The 21,297-nt window shown below is 41.0% G+C and overlaps 1 protein-coding gene across 25 annotated transcripts in view; it reads right to left on the bottom strand.

Moving 5' to 3' along the window:
- TCF4 (transcription factor 4) overlaps positions 1-21,297 on the bottom strand; it is a 361,473-nt gene that overhangs the window by 238,500 nt on the left and 101,676 nt on the right. The window lies entirely within an intron of this gene.

Here is a 21,297-nt window from a genome sequence, read left to right as displayed (position 1 = left end):
GATATTAGGAGACTTTTTTAAGCTTTTTAATTTAAGACAACGCCGTCTCAGTCTTTTAATTTCTTTTTTAATGGGCACACCGTTTGGCTACAATCCTTAATCTGTGCACCGAGATGTGGATATGAAAGTTGTTAAAGCAATGTTTTCTTTTGAAATGATGGCAAAGAGAACTGTATGAACTCCCAGAAGGCTGGAATTCTCTACACTCCGCACCAGCGAAGTTCTAATGCTGACCAATTACTAGATGCTTCATCAGTGCTTCAAGTGGCAAATACTTGAAGGATGGAGAGTCTAACAGCTAAGTTACCATATTCATTGCTCAAAACATAAAAGTGTTGGAAAGATCAGTCACTCTATATTTAAAAATGGCTTTGAGATTTTTGATGAAAGGCTCTTTATGAGTATGAAAAGTTTCACTGTTGTATTATCTTGATCATGGTGGGTAACAGACGGCGATCACAAGCTTCCTCTGACAGAACTGGAGGAGGAGGTGTGAAACTTCGGTTCAGGAGACATACTCCCATTTAGTGTGTTTTCTAACATTTCAGTGATACTGTTTCTTCTCTTAACACACTACTGTCCTTCCTTTTATTACTCCTACTTGATTATCAGCAGAAGTGATCACAGTATACTTAACTGATTTATTTGGGGGTACAGTGGAGTACATGGCGTTTTAGAACATGGAATAAGTAAGACATGGAATAGAAACAACCACCAACAACTATTACCACTAAACCTGAAATCTTTCTCTCTCTTTTTAAACAAATATTTCAGTTCTTTTCGTTAGTACTTTGGAAGATAATGCAAATGCAAACAGTTATCCCCTGTGGACAGCTAAAATCAGTGACTGCGAGCTTTAAGAGATGTCATGGAAGCTCGGAGGAGTAAGTCTGGAGAAAAGGTGCAATACCTTCCCAAATCTGCTGTTTAACAATCCAACCTCCTGGCCTATCTCGTGGAGGCTGAATTGGGGGGAGTACATGAAGAAGTGACTTAGAACACTTGGGATTATCACACAAATAAGTTTTGTAGCCTGCACAGTTCTCTTCATCCTTAACTCCAAGTCAAATATTTGCAAAAAAAAAAGAAGTATAAACGACAAAATATCTCAACCAGAAGTGTGCACATCTTGACTTGCTTTTCACCTGAAACAGCCAGCTTGGATTAATTTGAGAGATCTCTCCTCTTAAATTTGGCCCAAAAAGTAATGAAGGGATAAAGTTGTATCCACCATAAGACTTTGTATTGTTTGGACCTATTTTACCTTTTCAATTTTCAAAGAGGATTTTAAACATGAAAAGAAGGCAGAGACAAGGAGGAAAGGGGACCATAGTAATTCCAGGTCAGCAGTTTTGCATTGGGGATGATTTTGGTCCCCAAAGGACATGTGGCAATGTCTGCAGACATTTTTGGTTGGCACGACTTAGCAGGGCATGGAGGTGGGGTAGAGCTAGTGGCATCTAGTGGACAGAGGCTAACATCCTACAAATGTCAGAATACCCCTACAACAAAAAATTCTCTGGTCCTAAACGTCAGTTGTGCCAGGATTGAGAAGCCCTGTGCTAGAGGACAAATTCTATTAAAGAGCAAAAAGGAAGAATCGAGTTAAAGAAAAAGATGTTACTACAATTTGATTTATAATGAATATGACCACTTACTAAATACATAGTGACCTATGCATTTGAAGCTGGAGTGTTTCAAGAGACCTTCCTACACATTGTCCATCCACAGAATAAAAGAAAAATGATGGTCAACCAAGCAGCCTGCTAATTAGTAGGCAAATAAAACACATCAAAACTTGAGTATTCCCAACTGGGCAATTTCAAAAGCGAGCAATCCACTAATTAAAAGTGCTGGAAGTCTAGCTTTTTCAAAACAGGTTAAATACTGGCTGGGTTCCTTCACAAATAGATTCCCAACCAATCAAATCTGACTGCTCTTTTCCCATTCTTTCCCATTCCATCATTCTCATTTCCTGACCTCACGCTGCTGCACCTCCTTTCTGCTCCCTTCCTTTTATTGCTCTCCTTTTAACAGGCTTTTCCTTCACTTGGCCTCCTGCTAGATCGAGAAGATAAGACACCTCTCTAGCCCTCCCAACCCTAATAGAACAATCGTATGACTTCTGATGATATTTTATCTTTGAAAGAATATCTGTACAACCAGTGCTCATGTGTCCATTGCAAGAAGACGCAAAGCCATGGCATGTAACGAATGTAAATATGTTATTTTTAAGACATTTGTTTCCATCTTCCCTCCCACTGAGCTTCACAAGACCTGCCAGTTAGTTAGCAAGCATTTCTTCAACAACGATCGCAGTGCATCTCAAAGTGCATCTGAGGACCATCTACATCTCAGGCACCTAGTACGCTCATTTCAAAGTCAGCATCTTAGGGTCCATTGCAGACCTACTGCTCCTGGATCTCTAAAAGTAGGACCAAGAGAACCGCTTTCTTAACGAGGTCCTCAGGTAATTTTCATGTACACAGGAGTCTGAGAACCACCAGTCCCCTCCAATGGGAACACAAGACAGATGCATGTCCCACCCTGCACCCACTGCCTAACTCACTCCCTGTCTTAAAATCCCTGCCCAGGCGGCTGGTTTCAGCAGCATTCGGTCCACATTCTCATCTCATCTACATCCCAGTAGCTCCTGCCCAGACTCACTTTTTATGTAGACCCTGCACGTGGCCTACACTTGGCCACTCCCTACTCCCAGCTGGTGTACCTGGACACTACACACACTTTCTACCTCCACACCATTGTACCTGCTGTTCCCTCTGCCGGAACTGTTCCTTATGTCTCAAAAAATAACAGCAGCTAACATTTCATGAGCTTAAATATGTCAGACACTGTGCCAAGCACTTCAGTAGACTAACAGTATCACCATTTGATATATGAGGAAACAGAGGCTTAGATGGGACAGAAAACCCTCCCCAAGGTGACAGTGAATGGCTGAGCTGGCAGACAAAGGTGCTGTCAATGTGACAGCCAGGGAGTGTTCTTCTCCACCACAGTAAATGCCTCCCTGGTAAGAAGCTCAGATCTCTCCATGACCAGCTCGAATGTTACCCACCAGTCACTTCTCCCCAAACAGAGTGGATGTATTTATTTCGGAGTCTGTGCCCACTCTCGTGTCCACACAAGATTACAGAATTTACACAACACAAATACATAAAACTAGATATGTGAAGAACTCAAGAGACTGGAAAATAAAAGCAGGAAAATATCAAGCCAAACCTATGATGAGCTTATCAACAATGTACACTGTGATGGACGGGACATTTGCGAGAGAGGGGTCAAAATTCTAGAAGCTCCTGAGTGGGCAAAGAGTGAAACAAGGTTCACAATGAGCACTGGATAAAAATACCCAAATTATTCAGGAAAGTCATTAAGGCAACAAAATTACAAATGAAAAACTGCCCGATAGAAGCTGTCTGAATATGAGTTCTTGTGTCTCCCTTGTTCTGTTGTCACCCTCTATGCAAGATGGGAACACATACAGAAAAAGACAAAGAGCAAGTGAATGATAGAGACTACTCTTCCAAAAGACTGAAGTGGGCTCCACTGTTCAAAATTTTCTAACTTATTTTACCCTAGACAAGGACAGACTTAGCAACTTCCACGGGCTTGACAGCTGCCTTAGGAGGCAACCTGACCATCCACAAATTTTCATTTTATTTGAGTAGTTCTGCATAAGCCCCGTCTAAAACGTCTGACATTTCCGCACCAAAACACAAAAGTGAAGTCTGGGCAGAACTAGGACCGACCACTCCATTTAGAGAAAAGATATACAGAGATGAATTTTAATTTCTACAACTTCCCATCCACACTCATTAAACTTATGGTTACTCAAGCCTCCACTCTGTTTATGTGAACAGCGAGATCAAAGCTATCAGACAGACTGGACAAATGTCAGAAAGCACAGCACAAAGAGGTGGGATAAAGACCTAGATTTCAGCCGTGACTCTGCATTAACCAGCTCTATGGTCTGAGCCACTCACTGGACTATCTGAACTCATTTTTGTCAGCTGTAAAATAAGTGGGTTTGAGTTCCATTCTCAACAGGGCAGGCTAGTATATTGGGACAACTCTGCCACAAAACACTAAGTGAAGTAAGTCAGACAAATATCATACAATATTGCTTATATGTGGAATCTAAAAAGTTGATATAAATGAACTTACTTACAACACAGAAATAGACTCACAGACATAGAAAACAAACTTATGGTTACCAAACGGGAAAGGGGGAAGGAATAAGTTAGGCATTTGGGATTAAAATATACACACTACTATATATAAATAGATAAGCAACAAGGACCTACTATATAGCACAGAGAACTATACTCAATATCTTGTAATAACCTATAATGGAAAATAATCTAAAAAGTATATATACAGATATATATATGTATATATAGATATACACACACACATATACATAACTGAATCACTTTGCTGTACCTTAAAGCTAACACAACACTGTAAACCAAATATATTTCAATTAAAAAAATATAAATAAATATTCATGGCTTTAAAAAAACACTAAAGGGCTTCCCTGGTGGCACAGTGGTTGAGAGTCCACCTGCCGATGCAGGGGACACGGGTTCGTGCCCCGGTCGGGGAGGATCCCACATGCCGCGGAGCGGCTGGGCCCGTGAGCCATGGCCGCTGAGCCTGCGCGTCCGGAGCCTGTGCTCCGCAACGGGAGAGGCCACGACAGTGAGAGGCCCGCGTACCACAAAATAATAAAAAAAAAAACACTAAAAATCATGGATAGAAATTTTAATCTTCTTCTAAATCCTAATGAGCTGACAAGATAGTAAGAAAATATCCAGCCAAAATCAAAGTGAAAGCTGGAACCCCCGGAGGAAGAAAAGACATTTTTTTGCCCTGAGGACATCTGCCAACCTAGAAAATGTAATGGCCTCTTGGGTCAAGGAGAACAGAAGTGAAAACTCAGGATCCACCCAAAGCAGTTTTGTTAAAGTAAATGAGTTAACTGATAATTGATAAACACTTAGCAGACTACCAGTAACCAATACCTACCACGAGTGCCAAATTTACCAATACCTTCCAAAATCTAAGGTAATCAAACCACATAAATAGATAAACTTGTGATTTATTCAAGGAACTCTGAGTCTCACATTTTATGACTCTTTGTTCTGCTAAGTGGCTGGTCAGAGACTTTCAGATACTCTCCTGGTTTTTAGAAACTGCCAATATGTTTAAAGTAATCAAGTCCCACATTCTCCGTGAACCCCCTGCAGCACAATCACCATGAGAATTCAGTGAGCGTTAGATTTGTCGAGTGACTTAATTTACCTTTCGAATACCCTCTTGGCATCTCACTTCAACATTTTTTTGTATACTGTATAAACGATATGTTGCCAAAATTATGTGTGCTGACCAAAGGCCCAAGCTAAGAACACAGACTAAATATTATGTAAATTTAACCTTGATTTGAGATGAACAAGTATGAGAGTTACCTAACCCTGTTGATGTGGGGTAGCACTGTGTACCCAGCCTTTCCTTACTTAGAGCCCAGATCCTGCCAAACAACCAGGGCTCCAGAACTTCATGAAGTCAGAACAACCAAAGTGGTATCCTGCATTGCTCTAAGGGTCTACAAATTCCAACCCTTGTGGAAATATACTGATTTCCTGAAGAAAGCTCCTACACACTCAGAATGCATTGGGAGACAGATTGAGTTCTTCCTGGAAAGATAAGCATTCTGAGGCATGTGGAAGTCTACACGGTCTCAAACCCTTCTCTCTGCAATAACAGACACTAGTAAATCTCCTCCACACCATCATGGAGACGCACAGACTGCGTACGCCTGTGGCGCCTACTAATTTCCTAGTCCAGGAAGAACCCCTGGCTGAGCCCTTCACACAAACTGAGATGGCATATGCTCTCCATCAGTGCCAGATGAATTCAGAGTTCAAAATATTTCATCAGCAAAGAGCATGTGAAGGATGTGCACATTTTCACTAGCACCCAGTATAATAAGAACTCTAAGTAGAGTAATTTGAAGTCAGATTTGAGTCCTAGGACAGAGGTAGGAAGGGTGGAGGAGCTTCAGATATTGACAAGGGCCACACAACCATGACCACGGCTTCTGGCTTCTGTAAGAAACAACAGAGGCTTCAAAAGGAGTGATCTGGACAGTGATGAGAAACTTCCAGCACTTCCCAAATCTGACTAACAAAAGATGATGTCTGTGGCAATGCATTCCACACAAATTCTAAGATACCTTAAATATAAAAACAGGGACCTGGGCATCCCATTTTCAGAGCACTGCCATCCACGCTGGCTTTCTCAGGATGCATGGATGTCCTTATCAAATAAATCTGAAAACTCAAAGGTCAAATATAAGATGATCTTACAGCTCATACATATAAATATGTCAACTGTATATGGAAAGGTAAAATGTGGATACACTGGGGGAAAAGTATAGTAGGAAAATTTGTTCAGAAGGGAATTACTGCAAATTTTAACTTTTATTAACCTCCAACTTAAACTTCTATAAATACGTCTTTTTTTTTTTTTTTGCGGTACGCGGGCTTCTCACCGTCGCGGCCCCTCCCGTTGCAGAGCACAGGCTCCGGACACACAGGCTCAGCAGCCACGGCTCACGGGCCCAGCCGCTCCGCAGCATGTGGGATCTTCCCGGACCAGGGCACGAACCTGTGTCCCCTGCATCGGCAGGCGGACTCTCAACCACTGCACCACCAGGGAAGCCCTATGAATACATCTTTTAAAACACTGAAACAATACTATTTTCCTTAAGTTCAAAGTAAACTGTTTTTCAAAAGTGAACACTAAATAATCTCAGATATTTAAAATGTGGAGTTAACTGCACTTTACAGTTATCATATAACATGATATTCAGATAATACAGAAGTAACAAAATAAAACAAATAACAATTATATTATAAATATGCCAGTGGTGTTTCATATTCGGAAACTCAGAAATCTTCTTGAAAACTCAAGGTGAGTAGACAGTTATATTATGAAACTGAGGCAAAAGTAAATTTGAACTCTTTATATCAATCCGTATAATTTGGAAGTATCATGATAATCTAAGTTGAATAATATTGTGACTTGAATAACCTAACATGAAATACAGAGAAATGGGTGTTATTTAGCAAACTTCCATTTTGAATGTTTGAAACTAACCAGTCAGGGTCTTCCTCTTAAAGAGAAGTTCATCCTTTCAAGAGCTCACCTCTCCAAGTAAGAGCCCAAAAAGAAAACGAGCCACAAACAACTGAGGCAAGAGTATAATAATGTGAATTATATATGCCTCCTTTGACTTTTTTGAAATGTAACCGGTCTAAAAGCACTTAATAAAAATCAGTCTTACTAAAATAATGTTCTTGAAGGCTAGATATATTTCAAATTAGGTAAGAATACAATTGGAAGTAAAATGCCATATCTGAAGACTTTGGAAAATAAAACCAGCATACCATTTAACGCCAATATTAAATAGATAAGCTTCAAAGTACCTAAGCTAAAAGTGAATATAACTTAGGGAGGTTTTTAACTCGGTGCTTAGTACCTTTTAAAGATGTATTTACAAATAAACGTCACAAAGTGTGAGAAATAAAAGGTAAATGTTTTAGAAAATAAACATTAAACAACAAAGAAATGAATTTTGAAATATGCTTCATCTTTAAATAAAATAGAATATATAACTCTGATAACAAGTACATGTAATTATACAGGAGTTTTCCAAATCAGACATGTAATATTTATGTCGCAATATCCATAATACTGTAATGACTGAAGACATACAAATTGATATTTAAAATGTCTATTTGATCAATAATTTATTAAATGTATTCCAACAGAGGGGGAAAATGAGCCAAGATGAAACATGGAACAGTTTTCTCTCTTCTTCTTTTTTCCCCTCTACCTCTTTTCTCCCTGGGGTGCCATTTGTGAGGCTCTGGGAAAGGGCTGCTGGCTTAATTGAAATATCTGTAGGCTGTAATTGCTCTGCAAAACCACAATGGTCCACTTCTCCCAAATGGCATTTGTTCCTCTTCGTTTTTTCTTCTGCTTCCTTTTATACTTTAACAAAATCTGCCCCTCCTGTTTCTTCTAGTCTTATCTCATCTTGCCCTTTATTCTGAACACATGACTAATACTGGGGAAGCCAAACAGCTTTAAATATTCAAAAATCTTCCCTAAAATCCAGTTTTGTAGCCCAGTCCCTTTTGCTTACAATAATCACTCCCATAAACTGACTCTCAGTTTATTTTTTCAACATCCCAACCTTCCACCTGTGTTTAACACGGCAGCCTCTGACCTGGCAATGACAAGCAATCAATCTTACATGTTATCTTCGGGGTCAAGTCTCAGTTTTAGGCCAATTTTCTTTGTATTTAGGCTCAAATGTGCAAACCACACTATATTACTCTGCAAAACATCAATGAGAAGGCTTAATTAAGTAACACTGACAGATAAATCCATTTCTTTCACAGTAATCAAATCAAAGCAGGTTGACATAACACAGGAACTTAATACAGTTATTCCCTTGTAATTGGAAAAAGGCCCTTTACTTCTCATTAAAGCAATCTTCTGGGTATTGGCATAATAAGAAGGCTCAGAGCCTTAATACTGCCCTATAAAAGTCTCAAGATACAGACCCCTTAAACAAACAAGCCAGATTATCTAATTCCTTGATCACAGCAGAACATGTAGTTCCTACTGTTTTAAACTACTAATTCTTTATCTCTGTTGCAATTAAAAAGAGGTAAATCAGTGTCAAACACATACAACTGAAAACTGCAAAAATGCATAAACTGCTTACAGTTTTATAAATCTATCTCCACATGTATTTGAAGGGAAGCAGTCCGTTAAAAATGAATTTGAAATACTTCACAAATGTGAAGTTGTAATAGCTTGAATCGGGGGGAGAATCTTTTTATTTTACTTAATGGGCTCAACAGGATACCTTTTGCCTAAATTTACAGTCTGATAGTCAACCTTACAGTACAACTTTGGTAAGCGGAATTGTCAGAGAATGTCATCTGAAGAACATTTAATTTTTGTGGTATGTAAAGAACAGTAAGTCATCTGGTCAACCAGAGGCTTCTCCAACCGGGCTAAAAACCAAAAGGAATGCAACAATATTACACCACGTTCAACTCCCCAAACTAAACAAAATAAATTTTCACCCTTTCACTCCGATTTTTTTTTTTTTTTTCCTGCGGTACGCGGGCCTCTCACTGTTGTGGCCTCTCCCGTTGTGGAGCACAGGCTCGGGACGCGCAGGCTCAGCGGCCATGGCTCCCGGGCCCAGCCGCTCCGCGGCATGTGGGATCCTCCCAGACCGGGGCACGAACCTGTGTCCCCTGCATCGGCAGGCGGACTCTCAACCACTGCGCCACCAGGGAAGCCCTCACTCCGATTTTGAGGGAGCTTCTGTTATTACCCCTTGGTGCCTGATCAATCTCAAAATGATTCTAGCAACTCGTTCTGAAAGGATAACATAGAATCTAGAGTTGTAATTCCCCAATGTGGCTGACCATTAAAATCCCCCAGGAACCTTCAAATAAAAAAACCCCACAGATACCCTGGCACCACTGGAAACTAATCAAGAAAAGATCAAGGGTTGAAATCGGAGAAAATACATATTTTCAAATTTCCCTGTTTTTCTACTATTTTATTTTAAAAAGTTTTTAATTACAATGCAGTTAAAACTACGTAATTTGTTGTTTCTGAACCATCTGCAAGTAGGCTCCATCAATCACATCCTTTTATCCCTTACTACTTCCGGGTGCATTTCCTAAGAGCAAAATTAGTATAGTTATCAAAATGAGGAAATCTACCATTGATATAAGAATTTCATCTAGTCCATAGTCCATATTCCAGTTTGGCACTTTTTCCCCCTTTTGCAGAGGACTCAGTCTAGGATCACGCCACACATTTAATAGGTCTCTTTCATCTATTTTAATTGGAAACAGTTCCTCAGTCCTTTCTTTTTGTGATATTAGTGTTTTTGAAGAGTACAAACCAGTTATTTTATAGAATGCTTCTCAACTGGGGTTTATCTGATGCTTCCCCATGAGTATATTCAGGTGGCTATAATACTACAAAAGTGGCCTTGTGTCTTTCCCAGGATTTCACATACAGAGCCTCATGACAGCCTGGTGGTCTGGCCCTCATTTGTTATGGTATTTCAATCACCTGCTCAAGGTATTGTGGGAATTCTCCACTGTATAATTACAACTTTTCCCTGTGCAACTAATCAGCCATCTATGGGGAGATTCCTTAAGAGCATTAAAACTAATTTTTAATCAAGTGCTTATTGAAAAAAATTAAAATACAAAAGTGTATAAAGTAAAAAGGGAAAATCCCCTCAACACGTACTCCCTCCACCCTGATATCAGGAGTTTCCTAGGCAGCCCTACAGATCCTCTGGTCTGTGATCAGCTGGTTTTTAAAACCACAGAAATGTAGGGAAATAAATGCAAAACGTGACTGAAATTTCTTTGCTATTCAATTGGCTAAGAAATAGCCCTCAATTGCTTACATATACACTAGTGACATTTTATGGGATACAGTTAGTCGCTGTAGGTTTGTGACCTAGGCGGGGATAGGGCAGGCAGGAACTAGGATAAATGAAGACATATTATACTATTAACTTTGAAGGAATTCAGCAAAGATGAAGACAAGATTGAGCAACCCACTTTTGAATCAGTGCAATGCAGAAAGCCAACGTAAATAATCCATCCTGGTGTCCATGCTGTTCCTTGCCTCTTACCACCACGTTCTATAAACCACTATGTAAAAAGGAGACCCGCCACGGCAGCAGCACTTCCCAATTAAAATCAAATGGACAGACAAGTACTTATGACAGGGGAAAAAAAAGATCTACTGACGTTTTCCTAGGCCAGCCAAAAAAAAACAGTGGGAAACATCTAAAATTTTTTAAAAGTGGGAAGGAAACTGACACAAAGAATATATTTCCACATTTTGAGATTATATACACAAATGAACTAGGCACAGTCACAAAGTGAGGAGTAAATCTTAAACATAGCAAAGACTGGGAAAGGAACTTGGCCATCTGATGAAACATAGCACATTAGACAATACTGAGTGAGTTAAATGATTCTAATCAATATAAGGTGGAAAGGGTCCCTTTAAACCCTGGGATGCAGCTCATGTCATGTTATAAACTAAACACTGCTGGCGGATTTCGACTCTGACTTATAAATGCTTAGAAAATTTTCCTCACAATCCCATTTCAGCCAAATGCCTGGCAGACATTGGCAAAGGTCTTTCTCAGTTGGGCTTACAAATGTGTGTGTGCATGTGTGTGTGTGTGTGTGTATAAAATCACAATACACACACAAATACAATACACACACTTGAACTGACTAATAGTTTCTTGATATTAATGACAGTGTTTAAAATGGTTCCCAGATGTTGCAACTTGTTCCACTGACATCCTCTTGGTTTTGATCAGTGACTTGCTTTTGATCAGACTTGAGTCCAGTGACTTAAGGGTTTTAAATTTTCTCTCACAATAACGTAACCACACTTCGGTATTATGCTTTCTGCTTTCCAAAATGGTTTTTATATTCATCTCACTTAAAATGATTTATCTGGAATCACTGAAAGTATGAAGTTGGCATCAAAAGGAGTTGCCTACTTAAGTCTGAGCAGACTAACACCATTTTTCAAAAGATGAAAACAAAAATCAAAGGAAATAGGCAGTTATCCGGGATAAAAGAGGCCATTCCCCATAAGACTTATTTTTATCCTTTCATGCTATTAGTATTACCTCTTTAATTTTAACTGGTAACCCAAAACTTGCTAAAGTTCATTAAAACACTTGCTAACATAGGAAAGTTAAATAGCATTATAATGATTGAGTTTTTGTATCCAGCAGCATACATTTTTAAGTTATGTCAGCAATGACAACAAAATTGCCCATCTCCCCTCTGAGCTGCCCTGTAACCCACAGGACACCATTTCACCAGCAAGACACAACTTCTGGCATCGGTTTGAGAAAGGCCCCGAGCTGTGATAACAGGTCAGGTCTATAATGACAAAAATGACCGTAGCTTTCCCCAAACCACGCTGCTCCTCCTTACTTTCACTTTCAAGGGCTTTAAAACACTCTCATGGGCTTCCCTGGTGGTGCAGTGGTTGAGAGTCCGCCTGCCGATGCAGGGGACACGGGTTCGTGCCCCGGTCTGGGAAGATCCCACATGCCGTGGAGCGGTTGGGCCCGTGAGCCATGGCTGCTGAGCCTGTGCGTCCGGAGCCTGTGCTCCGCAACGGGAGAGGCCACAACAGTGAGAGGCCCGTGGACCGCAAAAAAAAAAAAAAAACACTCTCATAACTGAAGGAGTCAAAACACATCTGCATTAATTTCCTAGTCCAGCTTTTCGGGGTAAAATTGAAATGCATTAGGAAGAAACAACTGGCATTTTCTTAAGCTTAATCACATCAAATTCATGGGAAGAGTGGTTTTGTTTTTGTTTTTTTTTTTCTTTTAGTCGGTCTCAACCTGGCTGTAGCCTGCCTTTTGCCTATCTGATAACCAATGGAGTACTGGTCAGAAAGAGATGAGCTGATATGATGTATTGGTCTTACAAATTCACTACGAGGAATGGTAAAAAGCTGTAACTCTTCCTCAGGAATGGAAGAAATGTCATTAGTTTGAAAGGAGATAGAAGCAAAGACCTGAAGAATGACAATAACCAGGCATCTTAAGGGAAAACAAGAAGCAGGGAAGGGGTCCAGGGGAAGCCAGAGCTGTCAGTAGAGAATAATGATTTATCTGATGAGATTAGCAGAAAGTTTGATTAGAAAAGATGCCTTCTTAACATCTCGAAGATTGCAGTGTTACTTTAAGATTTCCTTGTGAGACAAAACCGTGCCTGCCAAATGTGGTCTGTAACAGCGCAGGCCAGCCATGAGCGACGCAGTGGGAAAATAGCCACTAAGCCAGATTTTATTTGATTTGTACTGATGATTTTTATTAGAATACATGGATCATTGCTTCAACCTTTCCATGTAAAACCAAATCAAATTCAAAAACTCACACATCAGTCACCTAACCTTATGTCATTCCTTCTGCTTTACTCAAGTTGAGCCACATTTCAGCTGATCTGTCCTCGATAAATCGTTTGAATTGCTGGGCCAAATTCTGGGAGGCAAGTGGTACACAAAGGAAACCGCTAAATCTGCAGTTACACATCAGAACACCAGAGAAAAGAACTACTGCAAGCCTCCAAAGTACAGAATGAAATCAAAGAGGTGTACAGCCAATACAAAACAGGACAAAATGAATTTCTCTTTATTGTATCAAATGTATTGTAATTTACCTTTAAAAGGCCCGCCCAACCCCTCAGCTATTTTTCCCTCCTTAATTCAAGGTACCGTGCAGGACTCTGTAAAGAAATTGCTCGGAAACCAGAGGCAAGCCCACAGTTATGTGGCATAAGGAGATCTGGTGAGTTTTACAAATCAAACATAATAATCAGTTCCACACATTAAAGACACTATGACCTTTCGGGCAAAAATTGAAAATGTTAAAATCCGACACTTGTGGAAAGCCTCTATAACACATATAAAAGTGACTTCATGAAAAGGAACGCGTTTCATTACAGGAAACGTGGCCATGGGTGTCCAAAGAACAAGTGCCCATAGCCTACTTCCCCCTCTTCTTTTCCCTTTTTCTTTTTGCATTAGCTTTTTTCCCTTCACCCTCAGCGACACTGCCAGTTTTGATTTAAATCTCTGAGCAATAATTATTGTTTGGATATCATTTCTAGTTCACAAATCAGATCCATCTTCATGATTTCCTTGAGTGTTCCAAACAGCTCCTGAAATAGGCATTATCTTTTCTTCGGAGAAGGTGAACAACGTTTCTGGTTAAAGGCCACCAACGGGCCTCGAACGAATGTCTTCTGGAGGCTGAAGGTGCCCCATGATAATGTCTCGGAACACTAGTGGTCACCAAACTTCTAGGTCTCTGGTGTAACCCTCTGGGGCTGGCACTGGGCTCACTGGCCAGCCCCCATTCCTCCCTCCCCGCCCCCCCGCCCCGACCACACAGGAAATCTTTATCTCCCGTCCTCCTTTGCAGTCACGGGGCGGGGGTCACGTGACTACAATTTGGCCAACAGAACGTGAACCCAAGTAATGCCTGCCTTTTCCAGGCCTGGTCCCTACAACCTTCCATGTAATCCTTCACGCACTTTCTCTTCCGTCCTTGTTCAGCCCTGTACAAAGAATCTAGTGTATCCCTTTGAGGGCCTAGGGGATGGCAGAGCTAAGGCCTGAAAGAACCCGGATCTGAAGGGTTACAGGGAGCAGAGCCCACGCCTGGTGCTCTGCGAGACCAGAGGGCTATAACCCCTCGCAGTGTTAAGCTCCTAAAGGTTGGGGGTTGTTTGTTCCAGCAATTAGCATCCCCTGACTAATGCATCCTCCAAAACAGACTTCCATGAATTCTGGCGCTGTGATTCTCTCCTCCAAGCAAAGCAAACATACGCAGTTAGAGCTGGCAGTAGACAGGATTGTGAAGCAGGGGAAACTGGTCTTTGAACTCTCCTTCTCTCCCTTTCAGACTTGTTTTCCCCTCTTAGCATTTCCTCCCTCTGAGCACCAAATGTTCTCTGGCTGCTCAGTCTTGTCTGTCTCAAGAAAATAAACCCAACACGTTCAGGAGCTATTCTTCCTTTCAACCGTCATCTCGTAACCGTGAGTGGTGAGCCGCTTGCTCCCCGGGCAATTCTGGAGAAATTCCTTAACATGGAGGATTCTGTGTATCCTCATCTGTAAAATGCAAATGACTGTCTCCGCCCTCCAGTACTGCTGTGATGATTAGAGGGAGTTTAGCAAAAATGTCACCCTGGAACCTGGAACACAGTGGAAACTCACAAAAAAAGATAATTCCTATTTTTATTATGATTATGATTATTATAGCATGATATTTGACAGCAAAAGGGATACAGAATATGAAATAGGGCTCTTTCTCTTTGAAATATATCATCGAGATTGGGAGAAAAATCATACAGAAATAAAGGGCAGCATCTGATTATTAAAGAAGAATAAAGATGGACTATGAGAAAAAGGAGAGGTATATAAAGGCTAGAACCATCACTTGTGAGATACTGGCAATTTAGGGTGTAGACAAGAGAAAGCACTGGTGAGCTGGTACCCACATTACATTTGTGCATAACTTCCCAACTCCATGTTCAATGCCATCATACTGGTAACTCACAACAGGCACTGGTAAGAGCATTTACACCATGGAAATTGGCAACTGTTACAAATCGGAGCTCTTTTTTTCTCTGAAGAGCAGATTATTAAACATCACCCCAGCAATGAAAACAGTCATCATTGTGAGGTATTTCTACTCAAACTGCCTCATTTAATTCTCACAATCACTGCTGAGGTAGGCTCATTTTCCAGATGAAAAGTCAGGCCTCTCCACATTAAGTGACTGGCAAAAAAATCCTGTTGCCTGAGATCCCTGCACTATAAACCAGGATGCTTCTAAAAGTGAAGGGCATCTGGCTTTCTTTTTCTTGGCATATCAGATGTGTATTTCCCTGAACACAGAAAGCTATTCCTTAAAAACATCGAAATTCAGGTGGCCCCCCTCCAACCATTCTCATTTTTTCCACTACTCCTCATTTTGCTCCTGCACTCATCTGACTTCCCTTCATAAACATATTCCACATTTCTTACCACCCTTTCCTCTACACATCCGATGCAACATTTTGTGCAGATGTGCTTTCAAGGATTACCCATCACACTGTCTCAAGAAATCTACTCGTGCCTAAGGGTCGCAATAAGTTATGAATGCTCTTTAAATCAATGGTTTCTCATACAGCTGTCCTGACCAAGGTAATCTATTGTATCTTGGGCCAAGCTGTGGACTGTCCAGTAAGTCTGGATCCTGGAGGAGCTGGGATAGCTCTTCGATTCAGATGAGGTCTCTGATAACAGTTTCAATAACGACAGCCATCGACGGCTGGTGTCAGGTTGAACATGTGCCTGGGGGATGAGAAAAGCCAGGGAACATCCCTAGGTTTCAGGTGTAGCCGGAGGTCTCAGAAGACATCTGTACCCGGCGTGACTTTTAATGTCAATGCGTGCTTGCCATCTAGGTAACGTATCATCACTTCTTTTCTGTCTGACTGAAGTTTGGCCATCTTACAAAATCCAGAGCCTTCCAAGGACAGAAGAACAAATGGGTGAAGGCATGGGAGCACGAGAGCTCATCCCGCATGCAGGAAATGGCAAAGGCACACAAGAAGCATGGAGAATAGATGTATTAGAGTCACAGTGGTCGCCAATGAAGAAATGCTGACTTTCGGCAGGGCCAGTGGAAGACACTACCGTGAACAAAGCACTAGGAAGTTAGTTCTTTGTTCCAAACGCTTTGGGCAGGCACCAGAGAATAAAAGCAACAGGTTCATATTTGCATTGTGGAAATGGCAGCAGTGGGGACGGTGGGTTATTAAGGTGAAAACTTGGAGATAAAGAGACTAATTAGAAGGCAAGCAACTACTGTGACAATAAAGGTAACAGATACTGCAGGATTGTACTGGGGAAAGAGAATAGACAGGGCTTAATGACTAAGCCGGGAAAGTAAAGCAATAGAGTCGTCAGGGATTATTCCCAGTTTTTTTGTCTTACGGATATTGGTGCAGGTTGGAGTCTAAAACAAGAATATATTTTAGACATTTTGTGTTCCAAGTGTTCACTGGTCACCAAAGTATAAAATCCAGTAGAGTAAGTGACTGTGTGGGTCTGGAGTTCAGAACAGAGACATAGAGATTAAAGTGATTTTAGGCAAAATCTTTTAATTCCAAGTCCCCTTATATAGAGAATTTACTGGCCCAGATAAGTGGAAAGTCTGGAGACAAGGCAGGTTTTAGGTTTTACATATCCAGGGGATCCACCATATTAACAAGGATAAAGTTTCCTTTCATCCCTCCACTCTGCCATCTGCATATCACCTTCGTCTTAAAGCTGGAATCCATCGTGATCACAGAATTTCTGGATTTACTTGCTTCCTTATCTTCTACTTACTCGCAGAGAGTTCAGTTTACAGAAGAGCAAAATTCCTCCTGAACTTTGCCTCGATTGGAACCACCATTGAACCAATCCCTAAAGCCAGGGAACAGCATGCATGGATTTGAGTAGTAGACTTCACTGACCCAAATTAAAAACCATGGTGAAGGGTATAGGATTACCCTGATTGGTTTAGCCCAATCACAGCTGCGCCCTGGAGATGTAGTAATCCCACACAAACGACAAGGATCCCACACACTAGAGGAGTGAAGTATACGTTAGTGAGACAAGCACAATTGGACCAGACCTCAAGTACCCTGAGTGCATTATTATATAGCATGCAGTATACAGGCAAATCCGTCATGCCACTCCCTCCTTTAAATACCTATTGGTGTCAGAATAAGAGCAAGGTTCTTATGGACATTGAGGCCATCTTGGTAATAATGCATGCACACAAGCCAGCATTTTCTTTCCTCTAGTTCCCTTGATCCCTGTCAATGCTCAGCACACCACTGGCCCTCCTGCTGCAGACCCTGAACACGGGTTCCCTCTAATATAACACTCTCCCACCCACGCCCACCACTCCACTTCCCTACTTGGCCTGTTCAAATGCTATATCAACTCTCAGTGAATCAGCACTTCCTTGGGGCACCTGTCCTGTCCTCCTAAATCAGGCGTCTTGTCCTTCTCTCTTTCACTGGACTTGTCACAGATGGAATTTTACATTTTTATGATTCTCAAGTGATTCCTTTCTTCCCCAATAAAGAGTATATGCTCCGCAAAGACAAGGCCTGGGTCTTATTTGCTTTCCATCCTATCACCAGTACCCAGCAAAGTCCTGGACAGGGAGGAAGCCCTCGACATAATCATAGTTAATGGGACGGCTGGTCCAACAGCCCCTCAAAATAGGCTGGGCACATAGGAAAATATCAAAAACGCTCACAGAATTCCCAAAGTTGCGAATCTTTCTGCAGAGCTCCTATGCCTTGGAGAAGGATAACCTAAGATGATGAAAATTCATGTTTCACTGATTCGAGTATTAACTAAAGAAATTAAACCACAGGCTCACCATAAAGATCAGCTCAAGGAGTTATATACGACACATCTTTTCTCCATAACTTAAAGAATGGTTTGTTTCACAAATATGCAAGTATGAATTCAGATTCAGCAAGAAATATATACATCTCTTAACACACTGAAACCCTGGCCAGTCACAGGACCAGAAAGGAGTTGATCTACAAATCTCAAGCTCAGTGATTTCTATGGTAAAAATGCAGTGAAACAGTCAGACTTCATGTATGTTTTCTCCCTCGACAGAAATAATCTCGTATATGCTCATTGTAGAGGGAAATATTTGCCTCTTTACACTCTCTTTGATATGCACCCTAGTGATTTGGTACATATTCTACAATCACTGGCCTCAGGACAAAGGAGAAAACAACTGTTACCTCTACAGTAAAACAGCTTTCTGTGATCTGGTGATAGCAAGACACAAAGTGGTTTTGGAATTCCGTGTCACTTACTTAGATGGCAGTTACAACTCAACACTTTCTGAAAACCTTTCCACTGAAACTTCCCCATTGAGTAACAAGGGTATCATTAATATTTAAAGTTCTGCTTCAAGTATAATAATCAGAACACCACAGCCACAACAATAAATACCCTACAGCAGTTTACTGCTTTCAAATTTTCAAAGCACTTGCACACACAATATTTCATCTTCCCTTACCATTATATACAACAGAGAAAGGCAGGGATTGGTTCAAATTTTCCAGGCAAGGCACTGAAAGAGCTGGGAGGAGAACGCATGTCTTCTTCTAACCTCCTTCCAGACTGACTCTCACCCCTTTTCTTATGCCAATGAAAGAGAACTGACATCTTCAGAAGTTGGAACCCAAATCTGGATAAAGAATATTAATATTCTTGTAGAACAAGTTATCTTTCGTCTCACAAATCCATCATTCAGAATCCCAATTTCCTAATCATCAGGACTTTTCCTTTGGCTTCAATATGCCCCGCTGGAGAAGTCTACCATTTACATTAATCATGGCTCAGAATGATTTTTAACTCATTTGCATGTACTTTTTTTCTCCTTTAGCTGCACAGAAACAGAGAGGACATTTTTTAGATTGAAGGTACACATGAAGAAATGAAGATATTACATTGGAAGCTACACTTGAAAATTCTCAAAGATAAAAATATAATACATAACCCATCCAGTTAATAACCCACCAATGAAGAAAAGCACTGTTGTAAACAATGGACGGTTGAGGCAAACTCAACCCATCAGTGCAAGTGGCTAACGGTTCACCTTTCTCTGAACTGTGCATCGGAGTAGGGTCTAGAAGTAATTTGAGTGGGAGCAGTGGGAACCAATCTCAACACGGACAGAAAATCTCCCACGTGTCTCCCATGAGTGTCTCCCACGTGGAGTGGTAGAAAAAACAACACAGATTTAGCTGGATTATAAAAATACAAACATCACTTTTTCTACATTATTCAAAACATGGGTTAATCAAAAGATGCAATGGTTTAAAAAAAAAGAATCCTTTTCCAGCTCTAAAATAATGAAGATATTCTCTTATACCATTGTATATTATAAAAGCTTTATAGTTTTGACTTTCTAGTTTGTCATACTATGGAAGTTCATTTTTTGTGTATTTTATGAGTCTTATTTCAGTTTTTTATTATCAACATTCAGCTGCCTTAGCATCATTTATTGAAGTCTCTCTGTATCAAACAATGTTACTACGCCATCCAGATCACTTCGTATTGATTAAAAGATTTTTCTTAAAAGGAAAAAAGAAAAGGATGCAGTGACTCTTAGTTTGTCTACCCAATATCCCTTCCTCTCTCTGTCCTTCATAACAGCCCTAAAGCGGTTTGGTCGCTGTTGTTGTTCATTCGTTTGCGTGTTTTCACGTAGCCACCCCTCCTCCACGTGGATCAGGAGACGGTGACCTCATCTCTAGTTCGGACACAGATCCTGAGTACTGTTGTGAATCACAGCTCTTGCCTTCCCCTGGCCAAGGACTGGTTTAAAGACGAACACTGAATCACAGAGTGCTGTCTGCCACGGGGTTCCTGGGAAAGGTCTCCCTGCTCCAAGGAAAGAAACAAATTAGGAGATGATTTTTCATCTTCTCTGGCCATTATCCTGTTTGGGCGTCATGTGTAGAATGGCAGCAGGAATCTCCTTGTCATTCCTCGGATGAAGCCGGTACACAGAGATTTCAGAATAGGTTACATTCGTGTATTACTTTAGTCATACATTTCCTTACGTTTAAGCCAAGTTGGGTCAGAATTTTCTTTCGTTGCAGCTGCAAAGAACAGTAGGTCCTCCCCTACCCGACACCCACCCACCACCCCAGAAGTAGGCTTATGAACTTAATGCTCACGGAGGTTCTTTAAAAAGAAATACCAACTCTGGATAAACCCAGACTTTACCTACTGAAAGGCCACTCATAACTGTCCAAGCCCCACAGAGGAATCATTTTCAGGAATGATACCAGTTATAGGCCCTGTAATTCCCCCTTTTCATTCTTCCCTGATATGCGCATGTATCTTTTCTCTCACCTCTCCTGCCCCCTGTGGCCTTCTCACAAAAAGCAATCAGCTGGCAAATTCTCAGTGAGCGCTTAGCACAGGTAAAGCAAACGGCAGCAAAAAAGTGCCCAAACAGTACTTTCTCCTTGATTTACCAATATCAATCCTGCACACATAGCCTAAGCGCTGCTGCCAAGATGGGGCTGAAGGGTGGGGGGAGGATTAGTCCTCCAGACCCCAGACCCACGGGTGGGCGTCAGAGAGATCCAGAAACTCCTGAAATTGTTGCAAACTTTACTCATGTATTTGGCCACATGCATTTTTCTGGGGAGAAAGTCTATAGTGTGCGTTGTGTTCTCAAAGCAATCTCTGACCCTAAGAACGTTAAGAGCCTCTGCTCTTGATCGACTAGCGTCTAGCAAACCACACTGTCTGGATGTGTGACACACTCTTGTCATTCCTATAACAGAGGTAAGGGCAGAGGACACATTCCCCAGATCTTCACGTTTCTTGCTCCAGGAAACCATCTCAAGTATTAATAATACTGAAGTTTTGCAATAGTTGAGACTACATGACATTCCATAGACTTTTCTGGAGTCCCAAGGGCCATTCATATCCCAGGTCAATAGAAGGGAAAATAAGTTCCATTACTTAAAAACACAGAACACAACCTATTCTTTTTTTTTTTTTTTT

This window comes from Orcinus orca, chromosome 15 (assembly GCF_937001465.1).
Source record: "Orcinus orca chromosome 15, mOrcOrc1.1, whole genome shotgun sequence".
NCBI lineage: Eukaryota > Metazoa > Chordata > Mammalia > Artiodactyla > Delphinidae > Orcinus > Orcinus orca.
This window is presented reverse-complemented; position numbering and strand designations above follow the sequence as displayed.